This window comes from Dasypus novemcinctus, chromosome 9 (genome assembly GCF_030445035.2).
Source record: "Dasypus novemcinctus isolate mDasNov1 chromosome 9, mDasNov1.1.hap2, whole genome shotgun sequence".
NCBI classification, from domain to species: domain Eukaryota; kingdom Metazoa; phylum Chordata; class Mammalia; order Cingulata; family Dasypodidae; genus Dasypus; species Dasypus novemcinctus.
In genome coordinates this window covers 5,417,774-5,442,165 of record NC_080681.1, presented here as the reverse complement: position 1 = coordinate 5,442,165, position 24,392 = coordinate 5,417,774, and the positions used below count along the sequence as shown (strand labels likewise).

The window sequence follows — 24,392 nt, the reverse complement described above, 5'->3', positions numbered from 1 at the left end:
TGTGCTGTGCTGTGCTGGGACCCACGGTGGGCTCAGGCATCCTCCCGCCTGTTAAACCGGGGCCAAGGTCAAGTGTCATTCCGCGGAAACGCGGAGGCCAGTTCCCGTGCCCAGATGTACAGACGGTAGGCTAAGAGGGCTGTGGGGCTGGAGGGTCACCCCTTCACGGTGTGGACGGGGACGCCAAAACCCCGAGAGGAGAAGCAACTTGCCCAAGGACACACAGCAAGTGGGAGAACCAAGACTGGAACGCAAGTCTCTGACTCCCTCTCTTCCCCGCTCCCCTAGCTGGTTTTGTGTGGGATAGATGTTAGTCTTGGATGTTTACCAGAGCTCAGGGCTTACGAGGTAGAAACTGGTTTATCCTGACTTCTAATGATTAGATGTCAGTTTGAGGAGTCTCAGAAATGTAATAGGGACAACAGTGCTTTGGAAAATTCTTAAAGAACTTTCTAATCTCCATAAATGAAATTATGGGAGCAAATGTGCTCAAGCAGTTGGGCACCCACCTCCCACACGGGAGGTCCTGGGCTCATTTTCCAGTGCCTCCTGAGGAAGATGAGCAGACACAATGAGCTGACACAACAAGCAGATGTGGTGAGCTCATGCAATGAGCTGACACTGTGAGATGATGCAGAGCAGATGCAAAGGGCAGACACAACAAACATGCAATAAGCAAGGAGCAGATGTAGCTCGAGCAGTTGGGCACCCACCTCCCACACGGGAGGGCCAGGCTCGGTTCTGGTGTCTCCTAAAGAAGACAGACAGTGGTCGGACACAACGAGCAGACAACGAATGGACACAATGAGCAATGAGCAGATAGGGGAACCATCTCAGGGGAAGAAAAATGAAATTGTGTTTGTGGCGTTTGGGAGTTACCACGTGGTCTTTATGAAATAGCCATCCTCAATCTTCATGTGCATAAAATCAGGCAAATAACTGATTTGCACTGTACTCTGTGAGCCCCATCCCTGACCACACGGGATACTGTTTCTCCGATAGGCTGGCATACTACTTGGAACCCAACAGCTTAAGACTTAAGGCTGTACCCTGTGGCTGCACTTGGCGAGGCATCTGTCCAGCTGGACGTCAGCACGTCTCGCAGGCCCGCTGCAGGGGCTCTGTGGGCACGTGTGGCGTGGGGGCGTGGACTGGGCGAAGGCTATGGAGCAAGACCTAGGGGCTTCCAGCGTGAGAGCACGGAGGGTGTGAGCACGCCGGGCAGAGGCGCGGAAAGGAACCTTGCTGGTCAGTGAGGTTCTGAGCGGGACCGCCCAGCGGTCGTTTCTTCAGGACAGTGACACTCGTTCCTGCAGAAAGTCCCTTAGCGAGTGCAGTGCTGCCGGAGCCTCTCGCCCTCGCCACGCTCTCCAGAGTCGTCGTGTCGTGGTACCGCCAGCGCCCACCCTGTGTTAGGAGTGGGCGCCTCATAGCACTTATTCTTCCTAACTCCCCACGTGAGATTCTTGTTCCCGTTTCTCAGAAAAGGCAACTGAGGCCATGGGCGATGAAAGAGCTTCACAGCCTGCGTGACCAGGAGAGCCGGGCTGCTAGGCCAGGCCTACGGGTCCAGAGTCCTGCCCTGGGACCAGGTGTCCTGCAGTGTGCGCCCTGGTCATCCGGCTCGCGGTGGCAGGTTGGCCGGCATGGGGCCTGTCAGCTCTGAAGACCCCGTGCCTCTGGGAGGTGCCCCTCCCCCAGCGGGCCGGCGGCTCTGACAGGCCGGGAGTCGGAAGAACGCGTGCTTCTTGAGGAAGGCAGGACGCACGCCGGGGTGCTCGCCTCCGGCCACTTCAGGTCAAGGCCCAGGGAAGCGCTTCTCGGGGCGCCAGCTGTTTCCAGCCTGAGACACACCTCCCTCCCGCGTGGCCGCCCGAGGCCTGAGCCGAGCCACGAGCGGGGCCTCCTCCCTAAGCGGGCGGCCTTGTGCTCGGGTCGTCCCGCTCTGACACTGTAGGATGAGCCGGGCCTCCGTCCCTAAGTGGGCGGCCTTGTCCTCGGGTCGTCCTGCTCTGACACTGTAGGACGAGCGGGGCCTCCTCCCTAAGTGGGCGGCCTTGTGCTCGGGTCGTCCTGCTCTGACACTGTAGGATGAGCCGGGCCTCCGTCCCTAAGCAGGCTGCCCTGTCCTCGGGTCGCAGGGCCTCTGTCCCTAAGCGGGCAGCCCTGTCCTCGGGTCGTCCTGCTCTGACACTGTAGGATGAGCCGGGCCTCCGTCCCTAAGCAGGCTGCCCTGTCCTCGGGTCGCAGGGCCTCCTCCCTAAGCGGGCTGCTCTGTCCTCGGGTCGCAGGGCCTCCATCTCTAAGTGGACGGCCTTGTCCTCGGGTCGTCCCGCTCTGACACTGTAGGACGAGCGGGGCCTCCGTCCCTAAGCAGGCGGTCTTGTCCTCAGGTCGCAGGGCCTCTGTCCCTAAGTGGGCAGCCTGTCCTCGGGTCGCAGGGCCTCCATCTCTAAGTGGATGGCCTTGTCCTCGGGTCGTCCCGCTCTGACACTGTAGGACGAGCGGGGCCTCCTCCCTAAGCAGGCTGCCCTTTCCTCGGGTCGCAGGGCCTCCGTCTCTAAGTGGACGGCCCTGTCCTCGGGTCGTCCCGCTCTGACACTGTAGGACGAGCGGGGCCTCCGTCCCTAAGCAGGCGGCCTTGTGCTCGGGTCGTCCCGCTCTGACACTGTAGGACGAGCGGGGCCTCCTCCCTAAGCAGGCTGCCCTGTCCTCGGGTCGCAGGGCCTCCGTCTCTAAGTGGACGGCCCTGTCCTCGGGTCGTCCTGCTCTGACACTGTAGGACGAGCGGGGCCTCCGTCCCTAAGGGGGCGGCCTTGTGCTCGGGTCGTCCTGCTCTGACACTGTAGGACGAGCGGGGCCTTCGTCCCTAAGCAGGCGGCCCTGTCCTCGGGTCGCAGGGCCTCCTCCCTAAGCAGGCTGCCCTGTCCTCGGGTCGCAGGGCCTCCATCTCTAAGTGGACGGCCTTGTGCTCGGGTCGTCCTGCTCTGACACTGTAGGATGAGCCGGGCCTCTGTCCCTAAGCGGGCGGCCTTGTCCTCAGGTCGCAGGGCCTCTGTCCCTAAGTGGGCGGCCCTGTCCTCGGGTCGTCCCGCTCTGACACTGTAGGATGAGCCGGGCCTTCTCCCTAAGCGGGCAGCCCTGTCCTCGGGTCGCAGGGCCTCCGTCCCTAAGCAGGCTGCCCTGTCCTTGGGTCGTCCCGCTCTGACACTGTAGGATGAGCCGGGCCTTCTCCCTAAGCGGGCGGCCCTGTCCTCAGGTCGCAGGGCCTCCGTCCCTAAGCGGGCGGCCCTGTCCTCGGGTCGTCCTGCTCTGACACTGTAGGATGAGCCGGGCCTTCCCGTCTGGGACTTCCCACCATCGTGCTGCCCCAAGCCCCCGGGCAAGATGGGGGTGGGTGCCGCCCCAGCCAGGGCCCCTGGTGCACCAGACGGCTCAGAAGCAAGTGTCCTCCACCAGAGCAGCCAAGCTGTGCGCGGCCCGGCCCCAGCAGGCGCTCCCGCTCCGCCGCAGGGTGCTGACCTCTACGGATTAGAGCTAAGGTGGTGACAAGGCTTCTCTGGACAGTCTGTGCGCACCGGGCCGGTGGTTGTCCTAGACTCTTCCATACAAAAACAAGCCCTTTGGGAGACAGGCTGTGACAGCACAACATCCCCTTCTCCAGCCTGATGGGAGAGTCTCGTGGGCCTGGATGGATGTGCCCCAAATAAGGCAATGAGACGAGGGGAGAAGGAGCCCAGGCGCGGCCGCAGCTGTGTCGAGTGCTGTTACAGGGGAAGAAGTGGCAGTTCCATGCGCTGTCCCCGGAGCCGATGGCCCAGCCCAGCTGGGAAGCCGCCCGGGCCCTGGCCCTGCCTCTGCCGCCGGCTGTTCTTTGGGCCCCTGGGCCACATCCGGTGCCCCGCGATCCCACCGCTGTGGCCTCAGCGGCGCACATCAGGCCAAGGACGGCCACTCCGAAGCCGCCCAAGAGAAAGCATGTGCCGCGGGGAAGTGCTGGTACCCGGGTGTTGCGTCGGATTCTCTCTCCAGGAATCTGAAGTTTACACAGCAAAGGAGTTGTGGCGGGAGAAGAATCCAGAAGCGCGTAGCCACGTCTCATCATTATCAGAGGTTGCTAACATGCTGCCGAGGGGGCTGTGAGAAAAATGGGTCCCGATGGCTGCAAGGGCGCATTTCAGTTCCAAAGCAGGTCCCGGGTTCTGAGAGGGCAGCTCTCCCCAGTCAGGGTCCCTTGAAGACTCCTGACTCATCCGTACCCCAGAAACTAAACAAACAGCCAAGCAACCAAAACCCAACCCCGTTACCTGACGTGGCCCATGGGAGCTTGTTTTGGGATACGCTAAGACGGGCTCTGTCACCTCTGTTCCTGACTGCGGCGCCGGCTGCTGGGCTCAGGTCCAGAGAAGAGAGAGGAAACAGATGTTCCCGGGGCCGTGAGGTGCGCCGGCACCTGCCCGGGCCACGTGGGGGTTTATGTACTCCTCACGGCCGCGCGAGGTGCGGGGAGGGCCAGGCACCCGGCCCCGCAAGACCAGCAGCTCAGACCCCCAGCCTGTGCTCGCTGCCCTCGCAGTTCTGTTTTTTGTGTTTTTCCTTTTTTCTTTTTTTCGTTCGAGAGCTAATAGGTTTACAGAAAAACCATCCACAAAATAGAGTTCTCAAGTGCCAACATGTCATTAGCCCCTCATGGTACTGTCACAATCCGTGAAAGAACCTTGCTATAACTGTACGAGTAGCCACAGCCCGTCGTTGGCAATAGCGCTCACTGTTCCTAGTGAATAGCCCCGTGCTTCTTTACAGACTTTTACTCGAGTAGCACCTGTACAACCATAAACCTCCCCTTTTACCACGCTCAGCGGACGTCATTCAGCGTGTTAACTCCTTCCACGATGTCCTGCTGCCGTCACCAACACCCACTCCCGGCACTTCTCCACCAGCCCCAACGGACACTGCGATTCGCCGTGAACCCCGTCCATGCCGCGCCCCGGCCCCTGCCGCCTGTGCCCCAGCTCCTGACCTGTGGACTGGCTTAGGCTGCATTTCACGCAGTGAGACCGCACAGCAGACGCCCTTTGCGCCTGGCTTACTTCACCCAACTCGCGTCTTCCAGGCTCATCCGTGCCGTCGCACATGTCAGGACATCGCGCCTTTCCTCAGTCGAGGCTCAGCCCTGCTCTTGCTGGCGTTGAGAGCCCTGCTCTTGCGGGGTTTGTGGTGATTGGGGGGACGTGCCTTCCATAGCCCTGCAGCAACTTCTGCTTTAAAAACATGAACAAAATAAGCTCTCAGCATCTTTCCTCAGGGCGCTGGAGCCACTTGGCAGGCAGCGGCTGGGACCTCCTGGAAGGGCGGGTCTTACCTGTGGGCGCCCACACACCCGGGGCCCTGCTCCTCGCAGCGGGGTCCTGAGGAAAGCCCCCTTGGCTCCGAGCTCCGCCAAGAGCGGCAGCAGCTGCTGGAAAAGGAAGCGCGTCAGGCCGCAGGAGGCCCGAGGGTCCCTCCCCGTCCCTTCCCAGGGGGAAGTGAGCCCCAGAGGGGAAGTCACGTGGCTGATACTAGCTGACATGCTCGGACACGTCTTGAGTGCCACACATGTCCCATGAGTGAGCTCATCTAATCCTCATAAGATCCAATGAGAGGGAAGCGGACTTGGCCCAATGGACAGGGCATCCGCCTACCACATGGGAGGTCCAAGGTTCAAACCCCGGGCCTCCTTGACCCGTGTGGAGCTGGCCCATGCGCAGTGCTGATGCGCACAAGGAGTGCCCTGCCACGCAGGGGTGTCCCCCATGTAGGGGAGCCCCAGGCGCAAGGAGTGCGCCCCATAAGGAGAGCCGCCCAGCATGAAAGAAAGTGCAGCCTGCCCAGGAATGGTGCCGCACACGCAGAGAGCTGACACAGCAAGATGACACAACAAAAAGAGACACAGATTCCCGTGCTGCTGACAACAACAGAAGCGGACAAAGAAGATGCAGCGAAATAGACACAGAGAACAGACAACCGGGGTGGGGGGAAAGGTGAGAGAAATAAATAAATCTTAAGAAAAAAATTTATTTAAAAAATGGGAAACGGACTTGGCCCAGTGGTTAGGGCATCCGCCTACCACATGGGAGGTCCGTGGTTCAAACCCCGGGCCTCCTTGACCCATGTGGAGCTGGCCCATGTGCAGTGCTGATGCGCACAAGGAGTGCTATGCCATGCAGGGGTGCCCCCCGCGTAGGGGAGCCCCACATGCAAGGAGTGCGCCCCGTAAGGAGAGCTGCCCAGTGTGAAAGAAAGTGCAGCCTGCCCAGGAATGGTGCTGCACACATGGAGAGCTGACACAGCAAGATGACACAACAAAAAGAAACACAGATTCCCGTGCCACTGACAACAGCAGAAGCAGACAAAGAAGAACACACAGCGAAAAAACACAGAGAACAGACAACTGCGTCGGAAGGAGAGAGAAATAAATAAATCTTTAGGAAAAAAGAAAGATCCAATGAGAGACGTATTCCTATGAGCACTATTTTCGGATGAGGAAGCTGAGGCTTCGAGAGGTCAAGCGATTGACGCAGAGAGACCAGGAGAGCAGGGACTTGAACCCGGCAGGTCTGGTGTCACAGCCCGCCCTTCCAACCACCATGCCAAGCCCGGGCTCGGCGGGCACAGGCCTGCCCGCTGCTGTGCTGCTTCTGCTACAGGAACCCGTCAGCTTAAGGCTCGTCACAATGATTTGGCGCTTCCCTTCTAGGCTGCCATTTTCCTCGACGCTTGAGCAACTCCCACCGCTTCGCGGTCACCGCCCAGTAGAACAGGCAGGGAGAGACTTATTTGAAAAGTAAAACAAAACCGTGATAGGAAAAGCCTAGGTCAGGTGGGGTAGGGAGACTTTGGGGCAATGAAGACATAATTTGGAAGGACGGCTTGAGTGAGGATAATGTAAAATCAGCCTGGTCCTTAAACTGTTGGAGTTGCCATTTTTTTGTCTGGCCAGTATGACAGTCCTACCTTTCTTGATCTGACCGTATTTGTGTTGGAAAATAGTTATTTAATTATATCATATGCTTCTGGCTGCTAAGTATCAGAAAATACAGTTAAATGGGCAGGAAGTTGTGGGGTCTTGGAAGAGACAAACTGGGCGGTGTGTGGCCTTCTGGCTTCGTCGTCTTTGAGTTTTTGGCTCTTCCCTTGCTGGTGGGTACACGTCATCCCACCTCGGCTTCTCTCACGCAGCCACCCAGACTCACGGCGACCCACCGTCCTGCCCAGAGGAAGGGGAGCGCCTGCTGCTCCCCTTCCTCCAGGACTGAGGCGACTGCCCCTCCCTGCAAGATCCCAGGCCACAGGGGTGGAGTGACGCTGATTGGCTCAAGCCACCGGGGAGTGACCGTGGCGTGAACGCCACCCCAACGGCATGGCAGCTCTCCCACCAGGAAGGAGGCAAGCACGCTGGGCTGCAGCCTAGAAAGCCCGCTGTGTACGTTTTCCTATTTTCTTTTCGGTTTTAATGAAAGACCATCAATTATTTTATACCACACCTCGTTAGCGGCTAGCCTTCCTTCATGATTGGTTATAAACCACCTGATAAAATTCCCAATATGCATTAATTAAAAAGCAATGACTGTTACTTGCTCCTCACTTAATAGACTGAGCAAACTAGGACACACTGCAAACATGTTTTATGAATCTTGACAAATAATTAAAATTATACTCTTCTGCTGAACAAGCGTTAAACTTCCTTCTACTGTCCCTCACAATAGAGATGACCAATATTATTTGTGCAGCCTTTGGACTGGCCAGCTAGATGCTCTCCCTTCGCCTGGAAGGTTTCGAAACCTCGACCTGGCATGAGCTTGCCCCGGGGCCTGGACACACCCTCTGCTGGGCTGCAGTGCCTGAAAGGAGAGCACAGGCAAGGCCCCAGGGCCACCCGGCCATTGGCAGGTGCACGAGGAGCCGGAGGCAGGGCAGTCCACAGCACACCTGGAGCCACCCGCCCCGAAGCCCAGCCAACCGGCAGGGTGACCTCTCAGGGCTCCTTCGGGTCCCGTAATTGTCGAGTGTGGATTCTGTCTTACACACTCCTGAGACTGAGGCAAGGAAACCAGTGGTAATAAATTTGATCCCATAATCAAACATATCTTCCCCTCCTCTGAACCCTCACAGGGCAAGAGTAAGAGTAGTAGTTCTCAAACTTTTTGGTTTCAAGACCCCTTTACACACTTTCTTTTTTAAAGATTTATTCTACCTATCTATCCCCTCCTTGGGGTTTGAGGTCGCTGTCTGCTCTCTGTGTCCATTTGTGTCTGCTCATCTTCTCCTTAGGAGGCCCTGGGAAACAAACCCAGGACCTCCCATGTGGGAGGGAGGCGCTCGATCACCCGAGCCACCTCTGCTCCCTGGCTTGCTGTGTCTCCCATTGTCTTTCCTCTTTGTGTCTCTTTTGTGGGTCACCTTGCTGTATTAGCCCGCCATGCCTGCCTGCCGCGCCAGCTGCCTTCTCCAGGAGGCACCGGGAACCAAACCTGGGACCTCCCACGTGGTAGGTGGGAGCCCAATCACTTGAGCCACCTCCGCTTCCCGCTTCACACTCTTAAAAATGATTGAGGACTTGTAGGAGATTAAATTATGTATCCCTCAAAAGACGTGCTCTTAACCTAATCCCCACTCTTGGGGGAGTGAACCTGTTCGCGAGCAGGATCTTTAAAGGTGTGACATCAGCCCAGGTGCTGCCCCCTTTGTGAACAGGATCTTCTAAGCGCCTGCTAAGGGGGGCCCAGCAGAGATTCAGGGTGGCTTTAACCCGTGTGATGACAGACCTGATAGAGAGGAGCCGGAGGTCAGAGGAGACCAAGGCCACCGGCCTGGACCGAGGACCAGAATGTGCATCTCCAGCCTGGGAGGAAGCACGGCCTTGCTGACCCTTGACTGGGGCTTCTGGCCCTGAAACTGAGAGACAATAAATGCTTGTGATTTGAGCCAACCTGTTGTGTGGTACTTGTCACAGCAGCCTGGTCAACTAAGCCAGGAACCCAAAGAGCCTCTCTTCATGTGAGTTAGGTCTGCTGAGACTTACTGTATTAGAAGTTCAAACTGAGAACTTTCTTTTTAAAGAATTATTTATTTCACCTTATGTATTTTTTATTTACCTCCCAGCCCACCTCCCCAGGTGGTTCTCTCCTCTGTCTGCTCATTGTCTGCTCGTCTTCTCCAGGAGGCACTGGGAACCGAACCCGGGATCTTCCCCATGGGAGGCGAGTGCCCAATGGCCTGAGCCATGTCTGCTCCCCGCAGGCTGCCCATCTGCTGGCGGTGGCCTCTGCTTGTTTAGGCGTCTGCTTGTTGAGGTGGGGTGTGGCGTCTGCTCGTCTTCCTCAGGAGGCACCGGGACCCGAACCCGGGACCTCTCATGTGGTAGGCGGATGCCCAACTGGCTGAGCCACATCCACTTCCCCAAACTGAGAAGGTTTAAAAACACACAAGTCTCAACTACACAGCACTCGTTCCATTAGCTGGTATACACATGGCCTCTGGGGTGTATAACTCCATTACACACTTGAGGAAGACCTGGAGTTACAAAGGCTGACAACAACTAGCACTGCTATGCGACCAGTGGAGCCAGACGGTGAGAACATGGGCTATTGCATCAGACGCCCTGGGCTCAAATTCTGACTTCCCCATCTACTGGCTGTGTGCTCTTAGGAAGTTACTTAGCCTTTCCCTGCCCTAGTGTTTTCAGCTACAAAATGGGTACAATAGTACGACCTACCTCAGAGGACTGTGGGAGAGCAAATCCTTTCAATACCGATAATGAACCTAGAACAGCACAGAGACAGTAAATATCACCTGTCATCAGTAAGAGTCAACTCTGACTGGCCCCAAGTATCAGCTTTCTCAACACGTCACTGCGCTTGGTGTGGACCCCTGTGCTTCTTGCCAGGGCTCGCCCCCTCCTGAGTTTGTGGGGGTGGAGCTGTACCCCTTACACCTTGAGGAGGCTGTGGGCTCCTGGGGCCCAGGGTGAGCCAGTCCTCTCCGATTCCTCCTTGTGCCCAGCACCTGTCTTACATCACAGGAGGGGCCAGGTCAGTTTACAAAACAACTGACGCAAGGGAAGTGGATGTGGCTCAAGCGATTGGGCTCCCGCCTACCACATGGTAGGTCCTGGGTTTGGTTCCCAGGGCTTCTGTGAAGGCGAGCTGGCCCGTGCCACAAGCAGCCACAACAAGTTGACACAACACAAAAGAGACACAGAGGAAAGACCACGAGAGACGCGGCCAACAGGGAGCTGAGGTGGCTCAAGCGAATGAATGCCTCTCTCCCACGAGGCACCCCGGGATCGGTTCCCGGTGCCTCCTAAAGAGAAAAGACGAGCAGCCACAGAAGAACACGCAGCGAATGGACACAGAGAGCACCGAGCGAGAGCGCAGGCAGCAGGGGGCGGGGATAAATAAAATAAATCTGTAAAAGAAAGAATTGGACTGTGCCTCAAATTAGCAAATAGTGAAGTCACGCCAGCAGTCAGGGCTCGGACCCGCTGAGGCGAGGGCAAGTCCCGGAGTCACAGGTCACCTCCCTCAGGCAGCGAGTTAGCGTAAGACAGAGCGTCCTGCGTTTCCTAGATTTGGGGGGCTCGAGGCCAGGCGCTGCATTCATAAGTGCACACAGCAGGTGGGCTGGCAGCCCCCTGTGCAGACCCTGCCCCCTTCCCCTCCCTGCTGTGTCTGGGGGGCGGGCTTCAGATGCATCGACCTGGCTTCTCTCAGGTCCGGCCCGGGGAGGCTGGGGCAGATCGCGGGGCAGGGAGGGCCAAGCCAGGCTCTCCCCTCTGCGCCTCTCCCTCCTGGCAGCAGTTCGGGTGGCCGTGCTCCACAGCCGGAGGCAGCGGCTCCCTAGCTACGGCCGCTCTCCAGGCTCAGGTGGCCTCGGGTGGGACGCTTTCCCAGCGGGTGCCAGCCCTAGGGACTGCCCCCGCCCTCGTCCAGACGTCCCTTACCCTCGCCACAGCTCCGCAGATAGCTGCTTCACTGAGCTCCGCTCACTCCGTCAAGTGTGCTGTTTGACGGCTACAGGAGTAGAACACGTGGGTGTGAGTGCACACACACGCACACACGTCGGGAAAGGTAGACACGGAAATAGTAACAGAAGTGTCGCTGTAGGATGGATACTGATTTTATTTTTCCCTTCTGCTTTTCTGATTTTCCTTTTTACAAAGCAACGTGTATTGTGCACGTTGGAAAATTGTTTTAGAAATAATGATGCATGCAGATTTAAGAAATCCAGTTGTTTTGATCTCGGTGGGCCTGGCTCGGGGGAAACCAGAGGCCGGCAGATGCAGACCCGTCAGAGGGCCGACCGCTCACCCGGAGGGGAAAGGAGAGAGAGACGCGGCGTTCCCTCCCGGCTCGGGTGTCGTGAGGATTAAGGAGACAAACACCCCTGCGGCTAGGGACTCCCCACGTGATGAGGCGCATAAGAAGCCCATTATCGTTCCCTGGCTCGGGAAAGGCCCTGTGCCCGCCGGCCGCCCCAACGCTTGCCGCGGCCAGTGCTACCGCCATGCGAGGGGCGGGGGAGGGAAGGCGAGTCTGCCACGGGCCAGGAGGGCGGCTCAGCCGGGGGGCTTGCTAGCTTCAGCCTGCCGGGAATCAGCTAACGATGCGGTCAAATGCAGATTCCCAGGCTCTATTCCCAGAGATTCGGCTTCCGTGGGGCCGAGGCGGAGGCCAGGAACCTGCATTTTAAAGCAGCTGCCCACCCCACGCACACATACCTTGTGGGCACTCAGGGTGCGTCGGCCACAGAGCCTGGGGGGAGCTCCTGCCCCTTGGGCCGCTCCTCTCTAAGGCTCGGCGGGCAGGGGCAGGGTGGAGGAGGGGGAGAGGGGGAGAGGAGACCTGGGAGGCTGAGAGGGACGGGGAGGCCGGAGCTGCCCTGGCCTCGGCCCAGGAGGAAACCCGCAGGCGGGCCCCGGAACCCCGGGGGGATTAGAGCTCCGGAAGCCGTGGGGACCAGGGAGGCTCTCCCTCATGCCCGCTCTTTTCCATTTCTTCTCCGATTACATCGATCCTGCACTTTCCTGAGGTTGTGACAGTCTAATTATAGACTTCTCGGCTGCTGAGCAAACAGTCGCCCCCTCCGTCAATCCTCCGGTTACACAAGCGCGCTCTGGGACACTGTCACCCTGGGACGCTCTGGCGGCAGCTGGCGCCCTTGGCCGCCTGCACCCTCCGCTCGGGGCACTGCAGCGGGGGCGCCGGGGGCTGAGCCAGGCCGGGCCCTTTCTCCTCCTTAACAGATGAGGAAACCGAGACCCCGGCAGTGCCCGGGTGGCTAGGGCGCCGCGAGGAAGGGAGCGGGGGCGCAGGCGGGGGCGGCCTGCCCAGCCTGCCTTTCAAAGGATTCCACCAAACCTGCACCAAGTCCCTCCCCTGGGGCTCGTGATGGGGAGACGCGTCACCGCCAGGCGGGAGCCGGCGGGAGGGTCCCCGAGAACCCTCAGGAGGGCCCATGCCCCTGGTCTCCAGCTCTCAGGCCTCAGGAGCTGTCTGCACCTGTGTCCCAGAGCTAGTCGGGCCCAAGGGTGCTGATGTATCGAGGGCCGCTCACCAGAGACGGGCGTGGAGGCCTGAAAGGGGCGCGACGTGCTGTGCCCACCCAGCTCGGGGCCCTCCTTCCTCTGTTTGGAGAGTCCCCGACTTGAGACGTGGAGCCCGCGGCCCAGGGTTGGAGCTGGAAAGATGGGGTGAGCCGTTTCCCGGCCCTCGTGGCAACCGGGGCTCAGGCGCGGGTGCGAGGCTCTGCGGGTCAGGCGTGCCCGCCCCGGACTTCAGGTGGCTGGCGGAGCAGGGACGCGGAGCAGGGATGCAGGGACTCCTGCCACCAGCGCGGTGGCAGCACAGCAACGTTCGCTGTCCGTGTCCACGGCGGCGCCCAGCCTCTCCCGGGGACCGCTCCGCAGTGCGAGCCAGCGGCTCGTTGCTGGCAGCGGGGCCGTTAGCCAAGCTCTCCAGCTCTCCTGCTGGGCCTGGGGCGTCACCTTATCTTTCCCAGAAAATGTGGCTTCGATCAGCCAGAGTCCCCTCTTATTGCTTGCAGGTAAAATCCAGGCTGACACAGAGACGAAGACCAACGAGCTGGATGAACACTGAGAACGACGCCTGTCGGGAGATGCAGCCGTGCCTGGCAGCTGGGCCGCTGCGCCCGCCTCCCTGGAGAGCTGGGTGGGAACGTCGGGCGCTACTCCCGGAGGGGAATGGACTCCACGGCTGGCAGCTCCAGGCATTGGGGCAGACTGGCAGGGGGCCCGCGAGGGGCCTGAAGGTAAGGCAGCTGCAGAGCAGACCACAGGGCCACCAGGCGTGACGTGATCAACTAAGCGTTTACACGTTCCTGAAATCCCTTTTCCCTGAAGGGTGATTTGAAAAACTTTAATCCTCAGATAACGACTCTGGGGCCCAAGAAGCGAAGGCTGCCACAGCAAGGCGTTGAAAACTGACCTTCCTCTGGCCTCATCTGACTTGCCGGCCAAGCCGGCCTGACAGTGAAGTGAGGAAAGGGTACAGGGCTGGCAAAGAGAACAGTCTGGGTATCGGGGCATCTGCTTGCACCTGCATTGTCTCCTTGTGGCCCCCGGAAGTAGGGAGGCTCATGACCATTCCCATTGGCAGTGCTGGATTAGGAAGCTGAGGCTCCGAGAGGTCACGTGTGTCCAAGCTCCACCTTGCCCGGGGACTCAACCCGACGTTCCTTGTCCAATGATGCGTTAGGGAGGTGGGCAGGAGGGGTCCAGAGAAACCGAGCTCACAGGAGTGAGGTCAGCACTGCTTCTCTTCGGCATCGTCTTTGCTCTGGCAGGGCCACCATTGCCTTCCCTTGTGGACCTCTTTTACCCACTGTGCTACCCTGGTGGCCCAGCACGTCCACTGCCAAGCTGTGCCTGAGCCTGCCTGCCACAGGTGCAGCCCACCCCCTCCTCTTGGCCCCTCTCCCCCCAAATCTGACCATCCTGGCTTTCCTTCCCTCTGGACTTTGCTCCAAAGAAAACGTACACCCTCTTACTCCAAGCCTCGTTCCCTTTCTGCAACACTGAGGACAAATATTGGCCTGGAGAAGCCCAAAGGGGGGTCAGGGGTTTATTGGTGAGAGTACTAGGTGGGGACTGGAAACCAAGGCGTGTCCCCTGCCCCCACCAGAGACTCACCAGGATACAGACAAAGCCACTGAGGCGGTTTAAAATAGGGCCACAGACTCTTTGGTGGCCCTTCCTATTTGAGGTAGAGCTTCATTCCCCTCCCCTCGAGTGTGGGTATGGGAAGTCGCTCACTCCCCTGAGTGACAAGGAACAGACATGGTGGAAGTGAAAGTATGTCACTCCTGGGGTGCAGCAGTTCAAAGCACCGTGGCTTCCTCCTTACCCTATCTTGGAGTCCTGGCCCGATGGAAGCTGGCTGCCGGGGGGTGGAGACAGTGCGGCATCATCATCGAGACGCCCGCATGGGAGGAACTGAACTCCTACCAGCAGCCATGCAGGGCTCCACCTTGGAAGCCGGACCTGCAACCCCGGCTGAGCCCTCACGGTCCACAGCCATGGCCCACCGCTGGGCTGTAACCGCCCAAGACCTGAGTCAGAATCAACCTGCTGAGCCACTCGCAGATTCCTGGCCCTCAGAAAATGTTCTCTTAAGCTGCCAAGTTTTAGGATCATTTGTTACACAGCAATAGAGAAATTATACAACCTCATGTTTCTGTTTCCTCTCTCTCTTCTAATTATGAGAAGTGGACAAAAATACTGGTTTTGCGATATTCGAAGTCAAAATAACAACTGTAAAAATATTTGAAGTCGACAGGAGAAAGCATTATTTTAAAATACTTTCAGACCCATCAGAATGGCCAAAAGAAAAAGTTTGGACAAAATAAAGACGAATAATGGCAAATGTTAATGAAACAAATGGAACTCTCAAACACAGCTCAAGGGAGTGTAACTTGGTACAACACTTTGGAAAACTGTCTGGAAATATCTACTCGAGCTGTACATATACACACGATAGGAAACAATTCCATTCTTAGGAATAAACCCAAAAGATGTACAAGAAGGCTCACGGCAGCGTTACTTGCATAGCATAGCCCGAATGGACATATTCCACACGTCCACCCACAGCGCAATGGATAAAGAAACTGAGGTATATTCGTACAATGGAATATTCGGCAAAAAGAATGAACTACACCTTCGTGCAACAAAGAGCATCTATTTTGTTGCATGAAAATATTGTTTCATGAGCATAACACTGAGCAAAAGAAACCCGAAACAAAAGAATCCATACCATAGGACTCAAATACCTCAGTTACAAAAACAGAGAAACTAACGGGTGGTGCTATAAATCAGGGCAGCGGTCACCCTTGGTAGGGGAGTGCCTAGAACGGGGCATTAGTGGGACTCCTTGGGGGTGGGGCTAGTGACCCTGTGTTTCTTGACCCGGGCGATAGTGACACAGACGGGTTCAGTACATGAAAACTCATTAAGCTGTGCACTAACCATTTGTACGCTTTATTATGTTTCCCTTTTATTTATTTTTGATTTGTGCCCTTTACATGTATGCTATACTTTGATTAAAAAAACTTTACTTAAAAAGCATTTTAAGAAAGAGAAGACATTTAGAGGAATCACATTTTAATAAACAATGTTGATCCACTTTGATATCAAATAATAAAAACACTCAAGACAAAAACCCCTGATAAATCCAGGGTTAATTAGGCACTTGCAAAAAGGTTTTCTTGCCTTACTAAAGGATTAATGATAAACTTTCTTTGCTTCTCTGGAGTATTTAAAATATGAGTTTACTGAGACACCCATCTTTTTCAGGAGCATGGTTGTAAGTGAGGCCTACCTGCACTTGTAAAGTTATTTCTTGCCTCTGCTCTCCTTCAGCTTTCCCAGGGTATAAACACTCACAATGCCAATTTGATCGGTTATGTTCCAGCGGAAGCTGGAATTTGGCAAGAAGGAGGCACTGGTAATCTTGGAAAAGACCGTCTCAATATGTGGTTCCATGTCCAATGTGCAGGACCTGGTAACCTCCTGAGACTCTTCCCAGCTCCAAGATGCCATGGTTTTATGAGGTAGAAAGAGCATTGCATGTTTATGAACAACAGCAGCAGAGGTCTAGAAAAGCCAAGTCATGCTGCAGGAATAGAAAGGGGCAAGGAAAAACATACACACCTGTAGGAATAATGTATTTCTTTTCTGGCTCTTTCTTCTTCCTCTTCTCCCCATCACAGAACAGCCTACTGGTCAGAAAGCTGAACATTTCACCTGAGCAAAGATGGAATGAAAACACGTTAGATGGTAAGTAACCCAGGGGAGAATGCCTGCCTGTGTTCTGCCCTGAGGCTACCTATGCTGACGGTATCCATGAGGTACTGAAAAGTAGAAATGGTGTGACTGCCCAAGTCATATGATAATCTGCACGATTTTTTTTTAGGAGGTACCAGGGATTGAACCTGGCACCTTGTACATGAGAAGCAGGTGCTCAAACCACTGAGCTATACCTGTTCCCCTGCATTAATTTTTATTGTGATTAGATGTCCTGAATTTTTCTGGATTTTAAGCAACCAGCCACTTGTACTTTTTTTTTTAATTTAAAGATTTATTCTTTATTTCTCTCCTCTCCCCGCCCCCCATCCCAGCTGTCTGCTCTCTGTGTCTATTCACTATGTGTTCTTCTGTGACTGCTTCTATCCTTATCAGCGGCACGGGAATCTGTGTTTCTTTTTGTTGTGTCATCTTGCGTGTGGGTGGTGCCATTCTTGGGCAGGCTGCACTTTCTTTTCACGCTGGGCGGCTTTCCTTACAGGGTGCACTCCTTGTGCGTGGGGCTCCCCTACGTGGGGGACACCCCTGCGTGGCAGGGCACTCCTTGCGCGCATCAGCACTGCACGTGGGCCAGCTCCACACGGGTCAAGGAGGCCTGGGGTTTGAACCGCGGACCTCCCATGTGGTAGGCGGACGCCCTATCCACTGGGCCAAGTCCTCTTCCCCACTTTGTGCTCTTAATTAAACTTTTCATTCAATAAATAGTCATGTATTCATTCATTTAATAAAAGTACTTGACAATGGTGCTAAGTTAATTGGATATCCATATGGGAAAAAAATAAACCTCGAACCCAAACTGTACAAAAATTTAATTTGAGATGAATCATAGACTTACATGTGAACTCTAAAACAATCAAGCTCCTAGAAGAAAACAAAGGAAAATATCTTTATGGCCTTAGGATAGGAAAAGACTTCTGAACAGGATACAAAAAGAGCTAATCATAAAAGATATGACTAATAATTGGATTTCTTTAAAATTAAGAATTTCTATACATCAGAAGACAGCATTAAGAGAATGAATAGTAAGCCACAGACTGGGAGAAGATATTTGTAATATACATATTTGACAAAGGACTCATATCCAGGATATAAAAAGAACTCCTATGGATCATGAAGAAGACAGAAAAGTCTCCCAAAATAGACAAAACACTGTAAAGACACTTCACAAAAAGGGATATCAAAATGGCTAGCATGCTTATGGAAAGGTGCTCAACATCAGAGAAATGCAAATTTAAATCAAAAAGAGATTTGATGCATGCCTATTTTTTAATTCAAAAGATTGACAACTCTAATACTGGCACAGTTGTAGGGTAACTAGAAATCTCATATTGCTTGCATTATAAATCAGCATCCCACTTTGGAAAGCTTTCTGGCAGCATGTTTAAAGCTAAATATTCATATACTCTATGATCCAGCAATTCCAATCCTGGGTATATACTGAACATAAATGAATGCCGTTTCCAACAGAAGATGTGTGTAATGTTTGTAGCACCTTTATTCCAGATAGGCAAAAATTTGAAGTAGCCCAAACACCCACCAATGGTTGAATAAGTATGTAAATCATAAAATCGTTATTGAACAAAACACTACACGGCAATAAAAAAGAACGAACAATTATTACACATAACAACATGGATGAATTTCAAAGCCATACTGTTAAGTGAAAGAAACTAGACACATAAGAGCACATACTGTTTTTCCACCTCTAGCAAGATCAAACCCTGGTAAACTAATGGATGGTGATGGAGTTCCATGTTGTGGTTAACCCTGTGGGGTACTGAATGGGAAGAAGCCTGCGGGCGCTGGAGATGGTCACATGGCTGCACGCATGTACATCATTCTGTGCGCTTAAGACTTGTGCATGGGGAGTGGGTGTAGCTCAGTGGTTGAGCACCTGCCTCTCAAGAGGTCCCGGGTTCAATCTCTGGTACCTCCTGAAAAAGAGGGAGAGAGGCTTGTTCACGACCATTGATGTCCTATCTCATTCATGTTTCAGGAAACTTCCTAGAGCAGGTACACACTGAGAAGCACACTTATTTCAGGCAGGGACGGAAAAAGGAAGGGGTAAGGAAATGCTGCATCCGGGAAGTAATTTTTCCCCTCCAGCACTCAGTGGAGGATCTGGCACTTAATTGGAGCTCAATTTATTGAAAAATAACAAGGGCTATTATTTGATAGAAATAACATTTACCTCTCACTTCACATCTCGTACTGCACTAATTAATAGCTTTCCGTGCATTTTCTTCCATTTGAGTCCCGTCCCACGAATAAAGAAACAGAGGTTGACGGAGGGCTTGCCCCTTCTCCGAGGCCGTGCGGACAGCTCAGCGATGAACGGGGTCCCAGCGCAGCTCAGCCTAAACCGGGGCCTGGTCTCCCGGCCGCGGGCTGCGGGATGGGCGGACGCGGCGGCGCCCAGGCCCGGCTGCGCGGCACTCGGCACCTCGCCTCGGCCTTCCGAGCGGCGCCCGGGCCGCACTGTGAACCCCGAGGCCCTCAGTCTCGCCAAGTGCACACAGGTGGGAGCTGAGGCCGCAAAAACAGGGGCACCGGCCCTCTCTCGGGGAGCCGCGTTTCACTCCGGCCGTTTGCCGGAGGAACGGGAAGGGTGCCCCGGGCCCAGGACCCGGAGCGGATTTTCTTTCCCCCAACTTCAAAAACAGAAGCCCGAGACAGGCGTGGGGTGGGCGTTTCACCCCCCACTCCGGGACAGAGGACCAGCGCTCACTCCCCAGAGAAGCGGAGGGGAAGGCGGGCTGCTGGGGAGCGCAAAGACGCGCCCGGCCCCGGAGCCGCGGCAGGCAGAGCGCCCCGCGCCCAGGTAACGCGGCCGGCGGGCCCGCGTGCGCAGCCCCTCCCCGCCGCGCCTGCGCAGCGCCGCCTCCCCGCGCTCCACCGCCCCGCCCCGCCGCTGAAGGTTTACTCGTCTCCCGGCAACCATTCAGCCGCGCAGCCAATCAGAGCGCCCGGCGCGCCGCGCCCGCCCCGCGGCCCCGCCCGCGCGCTCCCCCGCCCCGCCCCTGGCGCTCGGGGGCGGGCTCGGCGCGGGGCGGAGTCGGGCGGCGGGGGCGTGGCCCTACCAGGCCCTATAAGGCCGGAGGGGGCGGCGGCGCGGCGGCTCACTCGGCGCCGCTGCTGGGGCCGTCGCCAGCCCGCGCCTGCTGCGCTGCCCGCGCCCCGGCCCTGCCCGCGTCGCCGGCGCGCCCGCCGCCCAGGTGAGTCCACTGCCCCGCAGGTGCGGGGGGCGGCGGCGCGCCGGGCTCCGCGCCCCGCGCCCCGGGGGGCAGCTGCCCGCGCGGAAACCCTGCCCCTCCGCTCGCCGCGCCCCCCGCGCCCCCGCGGTCTCGGAGGGACCCCGCGAGCTGCGGCTTTCCGGAGCCTTCGGCCCGGACTTGGCCACCTTGGGCGCGCCCCGCGGGAAGCGCTGCCGGGCGGCCCCAGGGTGGTGCCGGGGGCGGCAGGCGGCGCCCCCCACCCACCCCGGCCGGGCCGGGGGCTCCCGGGCTTGGCCCGAGCGCCGAGGGCGCGCACCCCCCGCCGGAGCGAATTCGAATCCGGCGGTTTCAGGAGGCGCAGTCGGGGCGCCGCGGTCGGGGGCTCGCCGGGACGGGGCTGGGGGCCAGGCCGGGCCGAGGAGGTGGGCTTCGGAGGGGCTCGGGGCCGCGCCCGGGCTCCGGGGACAGGGGCGCAGAGCCCTGAGTGCGCGTGTGCGTGGAGGACCCCGCGGGGCGCCGGGGGAGCGGAGCCCGGGACCCCGCCGTCCGCGCGGGGAAAGGCCGAAAGCCCGGGGGCCGCCGGGGCCGGGGCGGCGTTCCCCGGCGGTGGGGAAGGTAGGGGGGCGAGGGCGAGGGTCGGGGCCCTGGGCTCCCGGGCCCCCTGAGCCGGAACGCGGGCGGCGCCGGCGGAGAAATACCTGGCGGGGTCCCCCGACCCCCGCCTCCGCCGAAGCGGCCGTGAGCGGGGTCTCCGCGGGAGGGCTGGGCCCGGCACCCGCGCCCCCACTCGCCGCCTCTCTCTGCGCGACTCCTTGTCGGCCCCGTTTTTAACTTTTTTTTTTATTTTTCGGAAGCGGCATCACTTGCGAATAAAGTGCTGCCGCGCGCGCTGATGGCAGGGTAACGAGGGCCCTGTAATCCCCGGCATTGTGACCGCTTGGTGTTGAGAGCGCTTGGGGGTGCCTAGGAGCCTGGGGTACCCCCGCAGAGAAAGCCGAGGTTGCCAGCTCCTCCTGGAGTGGACTCCGGCTGTGGCCCAGCCGCCCCCCGGGAGGGGCGGAGGGGGCCGCGGGGCCGCTCTCACCCTTCACCGCGAGGCACCTGCCCCGCAAGCGGGCAGGCCCCCGGAGGGCAGCGTGGCGCGCCCCGGGAACCGTGCCGCCCGCCCGCCGCAGAGGCCCCGGGCAGCGAGCCCAGCGCCCCGGCCCCCGCAGGGGAGTGTGCTGCAGCGGCGGAGGCCCGAGGGTGCTGACTCTTCCCGAAGCTCGGAAATGGGCAGGCGGGGGTTCTGTCCTCTGGTCGTGTTTGAGATGATGGAAAACTAAATAGCTTTGGAGTCAAGTTTATTTTACTTCAGAGAACTGAAACCTTGTGTCTTAATGTATAACCATAGTTTCAGAGTACAAAGTCTCGGGTTTTTTAAAAAAAGAAAAATGTTTGCATATTGAATATAATTGTTCAGGTGGCCGTGGGAGAGCTGCATATTATCAAAGTGGGGGGAACAAGCCCACATAAACCCAAAACACAACCATGAGATGAGTCCTATAACTTGTGACCAAAAACAGAGGTCCCTGATTTCATAAGTAACTTTAGTGTGTGCACTGAGATGACGGCAACACTGTTTATGTTGAGTGTCTCCTACCGTACCTACCCTGCCTGCAGAGACTAAGTTGGTGTAACTCTGAAGGCAAGGGTTTAGCTCCTGGCCTGCTTGTCCAAATGAGTGACTTGGTTGAGCACGGTGGCTCTCCTGCTTTCTGCATCCCTCTTGTGAGGAAGAGGAGCTCGCAGAAATCTCATCCTGAGTTCCAGAAGCTTGCCCCTGCCCCTCTCTATCTCCCAGCAGCACACACACTCAGCCTACATCCCCCAGTGTGCAAGGTGGGGCCAGATATGCACAACTTGCCCTAACCACCGGAGAGACAAGAATTCCTCGTACTTCTGAAAGTCCAAGGCACAGCCCCCCAGTAAAGAGAACTTAAAAATGGACTACAGTGCCTTGTTCTCACAGTACCACTAACCGGATACATTTGACCCAAATTAGAGGATGACCATTTTTTGTTGTTGCTGCTGCTGTTTTGTTGTTGTTTTAACTGCTCTAATAGGTTGTAACTGGTCTTTATCTTTGGTGTGTCATGTGCGTGGAGTCAGCCACTGAAGAATGCAGCTGAGGAGCTCTGAAATAGTGGGTGCCTGTGTTCAATCTTTTTGCATCACGGAGGGAAGTTGGGGAGGCCCAAGACGGTTTAATGAGGAGTTAACATTGGGTCGTTTTCTTTGGGTTTCTTGACCCCACATGGGACTCTGGGTGTATCTATGCCTGAGCCATATGGCCATGGCTTTGTGAGTTTGGAGGTTGAGGTAGAGCAATGCAGAGTGTGAAGTATTATTTGAAATTTAACATTACTTTGGTTAGAAAAGTTCTGTGGCTTTTTTGTGTTGTTACCAAAGTAAACAAATCAATGTAGAAAAATGCTTTCTGCCGTTTTGGTGTTCTGACTGAAGTATGTTAAATTGGCACGAGCTGTATTGGGATGAAGCAGATGCCTCTGCGTATAAAACGATCAAGTGTTTAAGGCTGCTTGGGTGCAGCACTAGTGCTGATCTCTTGTGATGTTCCTGGGACTTGTTGCTTCTTGAGCTTTCTACCCTTTCACTGTATGCCTTATAAGGACACGTATATTTGGAATTTAAATGGTCTGGGGGAAGCATCATGAAATCACCCAACTTTTAAAGAAATCTATTGAATTATTTAGAAATAATAGATTTTCTACAGCTGGCTCCTGGAGCCTGTTCTAGAATGTTTAGCAGAATTTCTTACAATAGGAAAAAAAAACATATGAAGAAATAAACAACTCTCCATGTAGGATTTTTTTCCTCCCAGCATTTTGGAGTCTTGGGTCACTAAACTGCATAGCATATTTCTTTCTTGGATCACAGCGATTGAGTCCGTAAGTAGTTAAGTGCTTTCTAGGCAGTAGTTCGTGCCAGGTGCTGAGCTGGCCAAGGGAACGGTGGGTGAGAGAGAGTGCCTGTGGAAGTGCCCTGCGTGGAGGAGGGGCTGGCCAAGCTGTAAAATGTGCTCGAGGCGCTCCTCTTGCTTGGCCGCTGGCACGGAAGCCCCAGGAAGGCAGGGACCTGTGTTCACTGCCAGTTCCGGCACCTGGAGCGGCGCCTGGCACACAGAAGGCGCCCCTGCCATTTGGATGCAGTGCTCTGCTGGCTTTGACTGCCGGGGCTCTCCAGGGGTGAAGGAAGCAGTGGGCATCATCTTGGTGGACCCAGGCACCGGAGCTTTTCACAAAACTCACAACAGTTTCTGGGCCTTATTAAAATAGAGGCTTTGGGCAGTGAACGCTAATTGACCAACAGCTGAAATGCCTTAAACTGATGCTCTGCATCCCCCCATTCCCCCCATTCCCCCATCTCCCCATCTCCTCATGTCCCATTCCCCTCATCCCCCATCCTCCTACCCCCCACCCCCAATCCCCCATCCCATCACCCCCATCTCCCATTCCCCTCATCTCCTCACCCCCATTCCCCTATCCCCCATCCCCCCATTCCCCCATCTCCCAATCTCCCATTCCCCTCATCCCCCATCCTCCCACCCCCCACCCCCAATCCCCCATCCCCCATCCCATCACCCCCATCTCCCATTCCCCTCATCTCCTCACCCCCACCTCCCATCCCCCCATCCCCCTATCCCCCCATCCCCCCATTCCCCCATCCCCGCCTCTCATGGCTCACTCAGCTGTTCTCTCACCACGTTCACGTGGTTGCTAGTTCTGCTGATTCTTTCTCTTTAAAAAAAAAAATTTCCCCCTGTCATCACTAACCTGGTTTAGGGGCCTATGGACAGCAACTTGATTAGAGCAGTGGCCCACCTGGTGTCCCCTCTTTGCCAGTTCTGTGGTCCATACATCTCCAGCACTGACTGAAGAACTCAGACGGGCACTGCCCGTTCCTGCAAAGCTCAGCTCCCTTCCAGGCCTGTAACTTTGTGGATGTTTCTCTCCCCCTCCCTTAGACAAGTCTTCTAGTTGCCCCACCTTGCCTCACAGAACGCAGACTCGAATATTTGGACAACCAAATGCTGCTGCTTCCTCACCAGACTGGATTTTGATCCAGCTTTGGACCCTTCCCAGAGGCTTCTGACTGCCCTTACCCCACAGCTCGCCTCTTCCACACTTCTTCACAGTCTGCCCTGCACCTTGTTTTCTAGTTTTTAAGAAAATGTATCTGAGTGATTGAGCACGGAAGTCCCAGATCTGTCCCCTGTGAAATCATCTCGAGAAGAAAATCCCCCACAGGTCTCGACCTGCCCCGCCTCTCCTGCTGTGGTCAGCGCCTCTGCAGCTGGGAGAAGAGGCGGGCCCTGCCTGGCCGGCTGCTCTTCCACTCGCCTCACTTGCCACCTCGCGCAGAGCTGGAGAAGGCGGGCTCGTGTGTGGCCCCTGGCGGCCCCGTCCCGCACACGGCCAGCTCTGCCCAGTGGCCGTGTGGAAAGAGCCCTGCTCCAGAGGTAGAGGGGTAATGACACGCACTGAGCCCCGGCCACTGCTCACCTAGGAACGAGCCCTGCGGGCCTTCTCTGGTGCCCGGACCCTCTGCAGGGCCTGAGCTCACCTCCTCCCTGCTGCGTCAGCTGCCTGCGGTTACTGGGAGGCCAGGCTTCTGGTCTGGGTGGAGTCTCGCACTCTTCAGCCTTCAGTGTCTTCATCATAGTGAGGATGACGTTAGAGACGGGTGCTGTCCCGTGGAAGATAACGGGAGCTACCTGTGTGGTCTTAAAAACTTTCTAGGAGTCACGTGTGAACGAA

The 24,392-nt window shown here is 56.5% G+C and overlaps 1 protein-coding gene and 1 long non-coding RNA gene across 3 annotated transcripts in view; one reads left to right on the top strand and one right to left on the bottom strand.

Annotated features, from left to right (window-relative positions):
- Positions 1-8,721: 8,721 nt before the first annotated feature.
- On the bottom strand, positions 8,722-19,217 carry LOC131279677 (uncharacterized). The gene is made up of 3 exons (XR_011649581.1): positions 18,549-19,217; positions 16,205-16,297; positions 8,722-8,934 (listed from the first exon to the last, which is right to left on the bottom strand). It is a non-coding gene; the product is annotated as an uncharacterized lncRNA (long non-coding RNA).
- A 259-nt stretch (positions 19,218-19,476) lies between these two features.
- Positions 19,477-24,392, top strand: part of TENT5C (terminal nucleotidyltransferase 5C) — a 77,715-nt gene continuing 72,799 nt past the window's right edge. Inside the window, exon 1 of one of the 2 annotated variants that reach the window (XM_058302973.1) lies at positions 19,477-19,572. The gene's annotated coding sequence lies outside the window, so the exon portion shown is untranslated. The remainder of the gene's footprint in view (positions 19,573-24,392) is intronic. The other variant, XR_011649580.1, reaches the window with a different exon arrangement.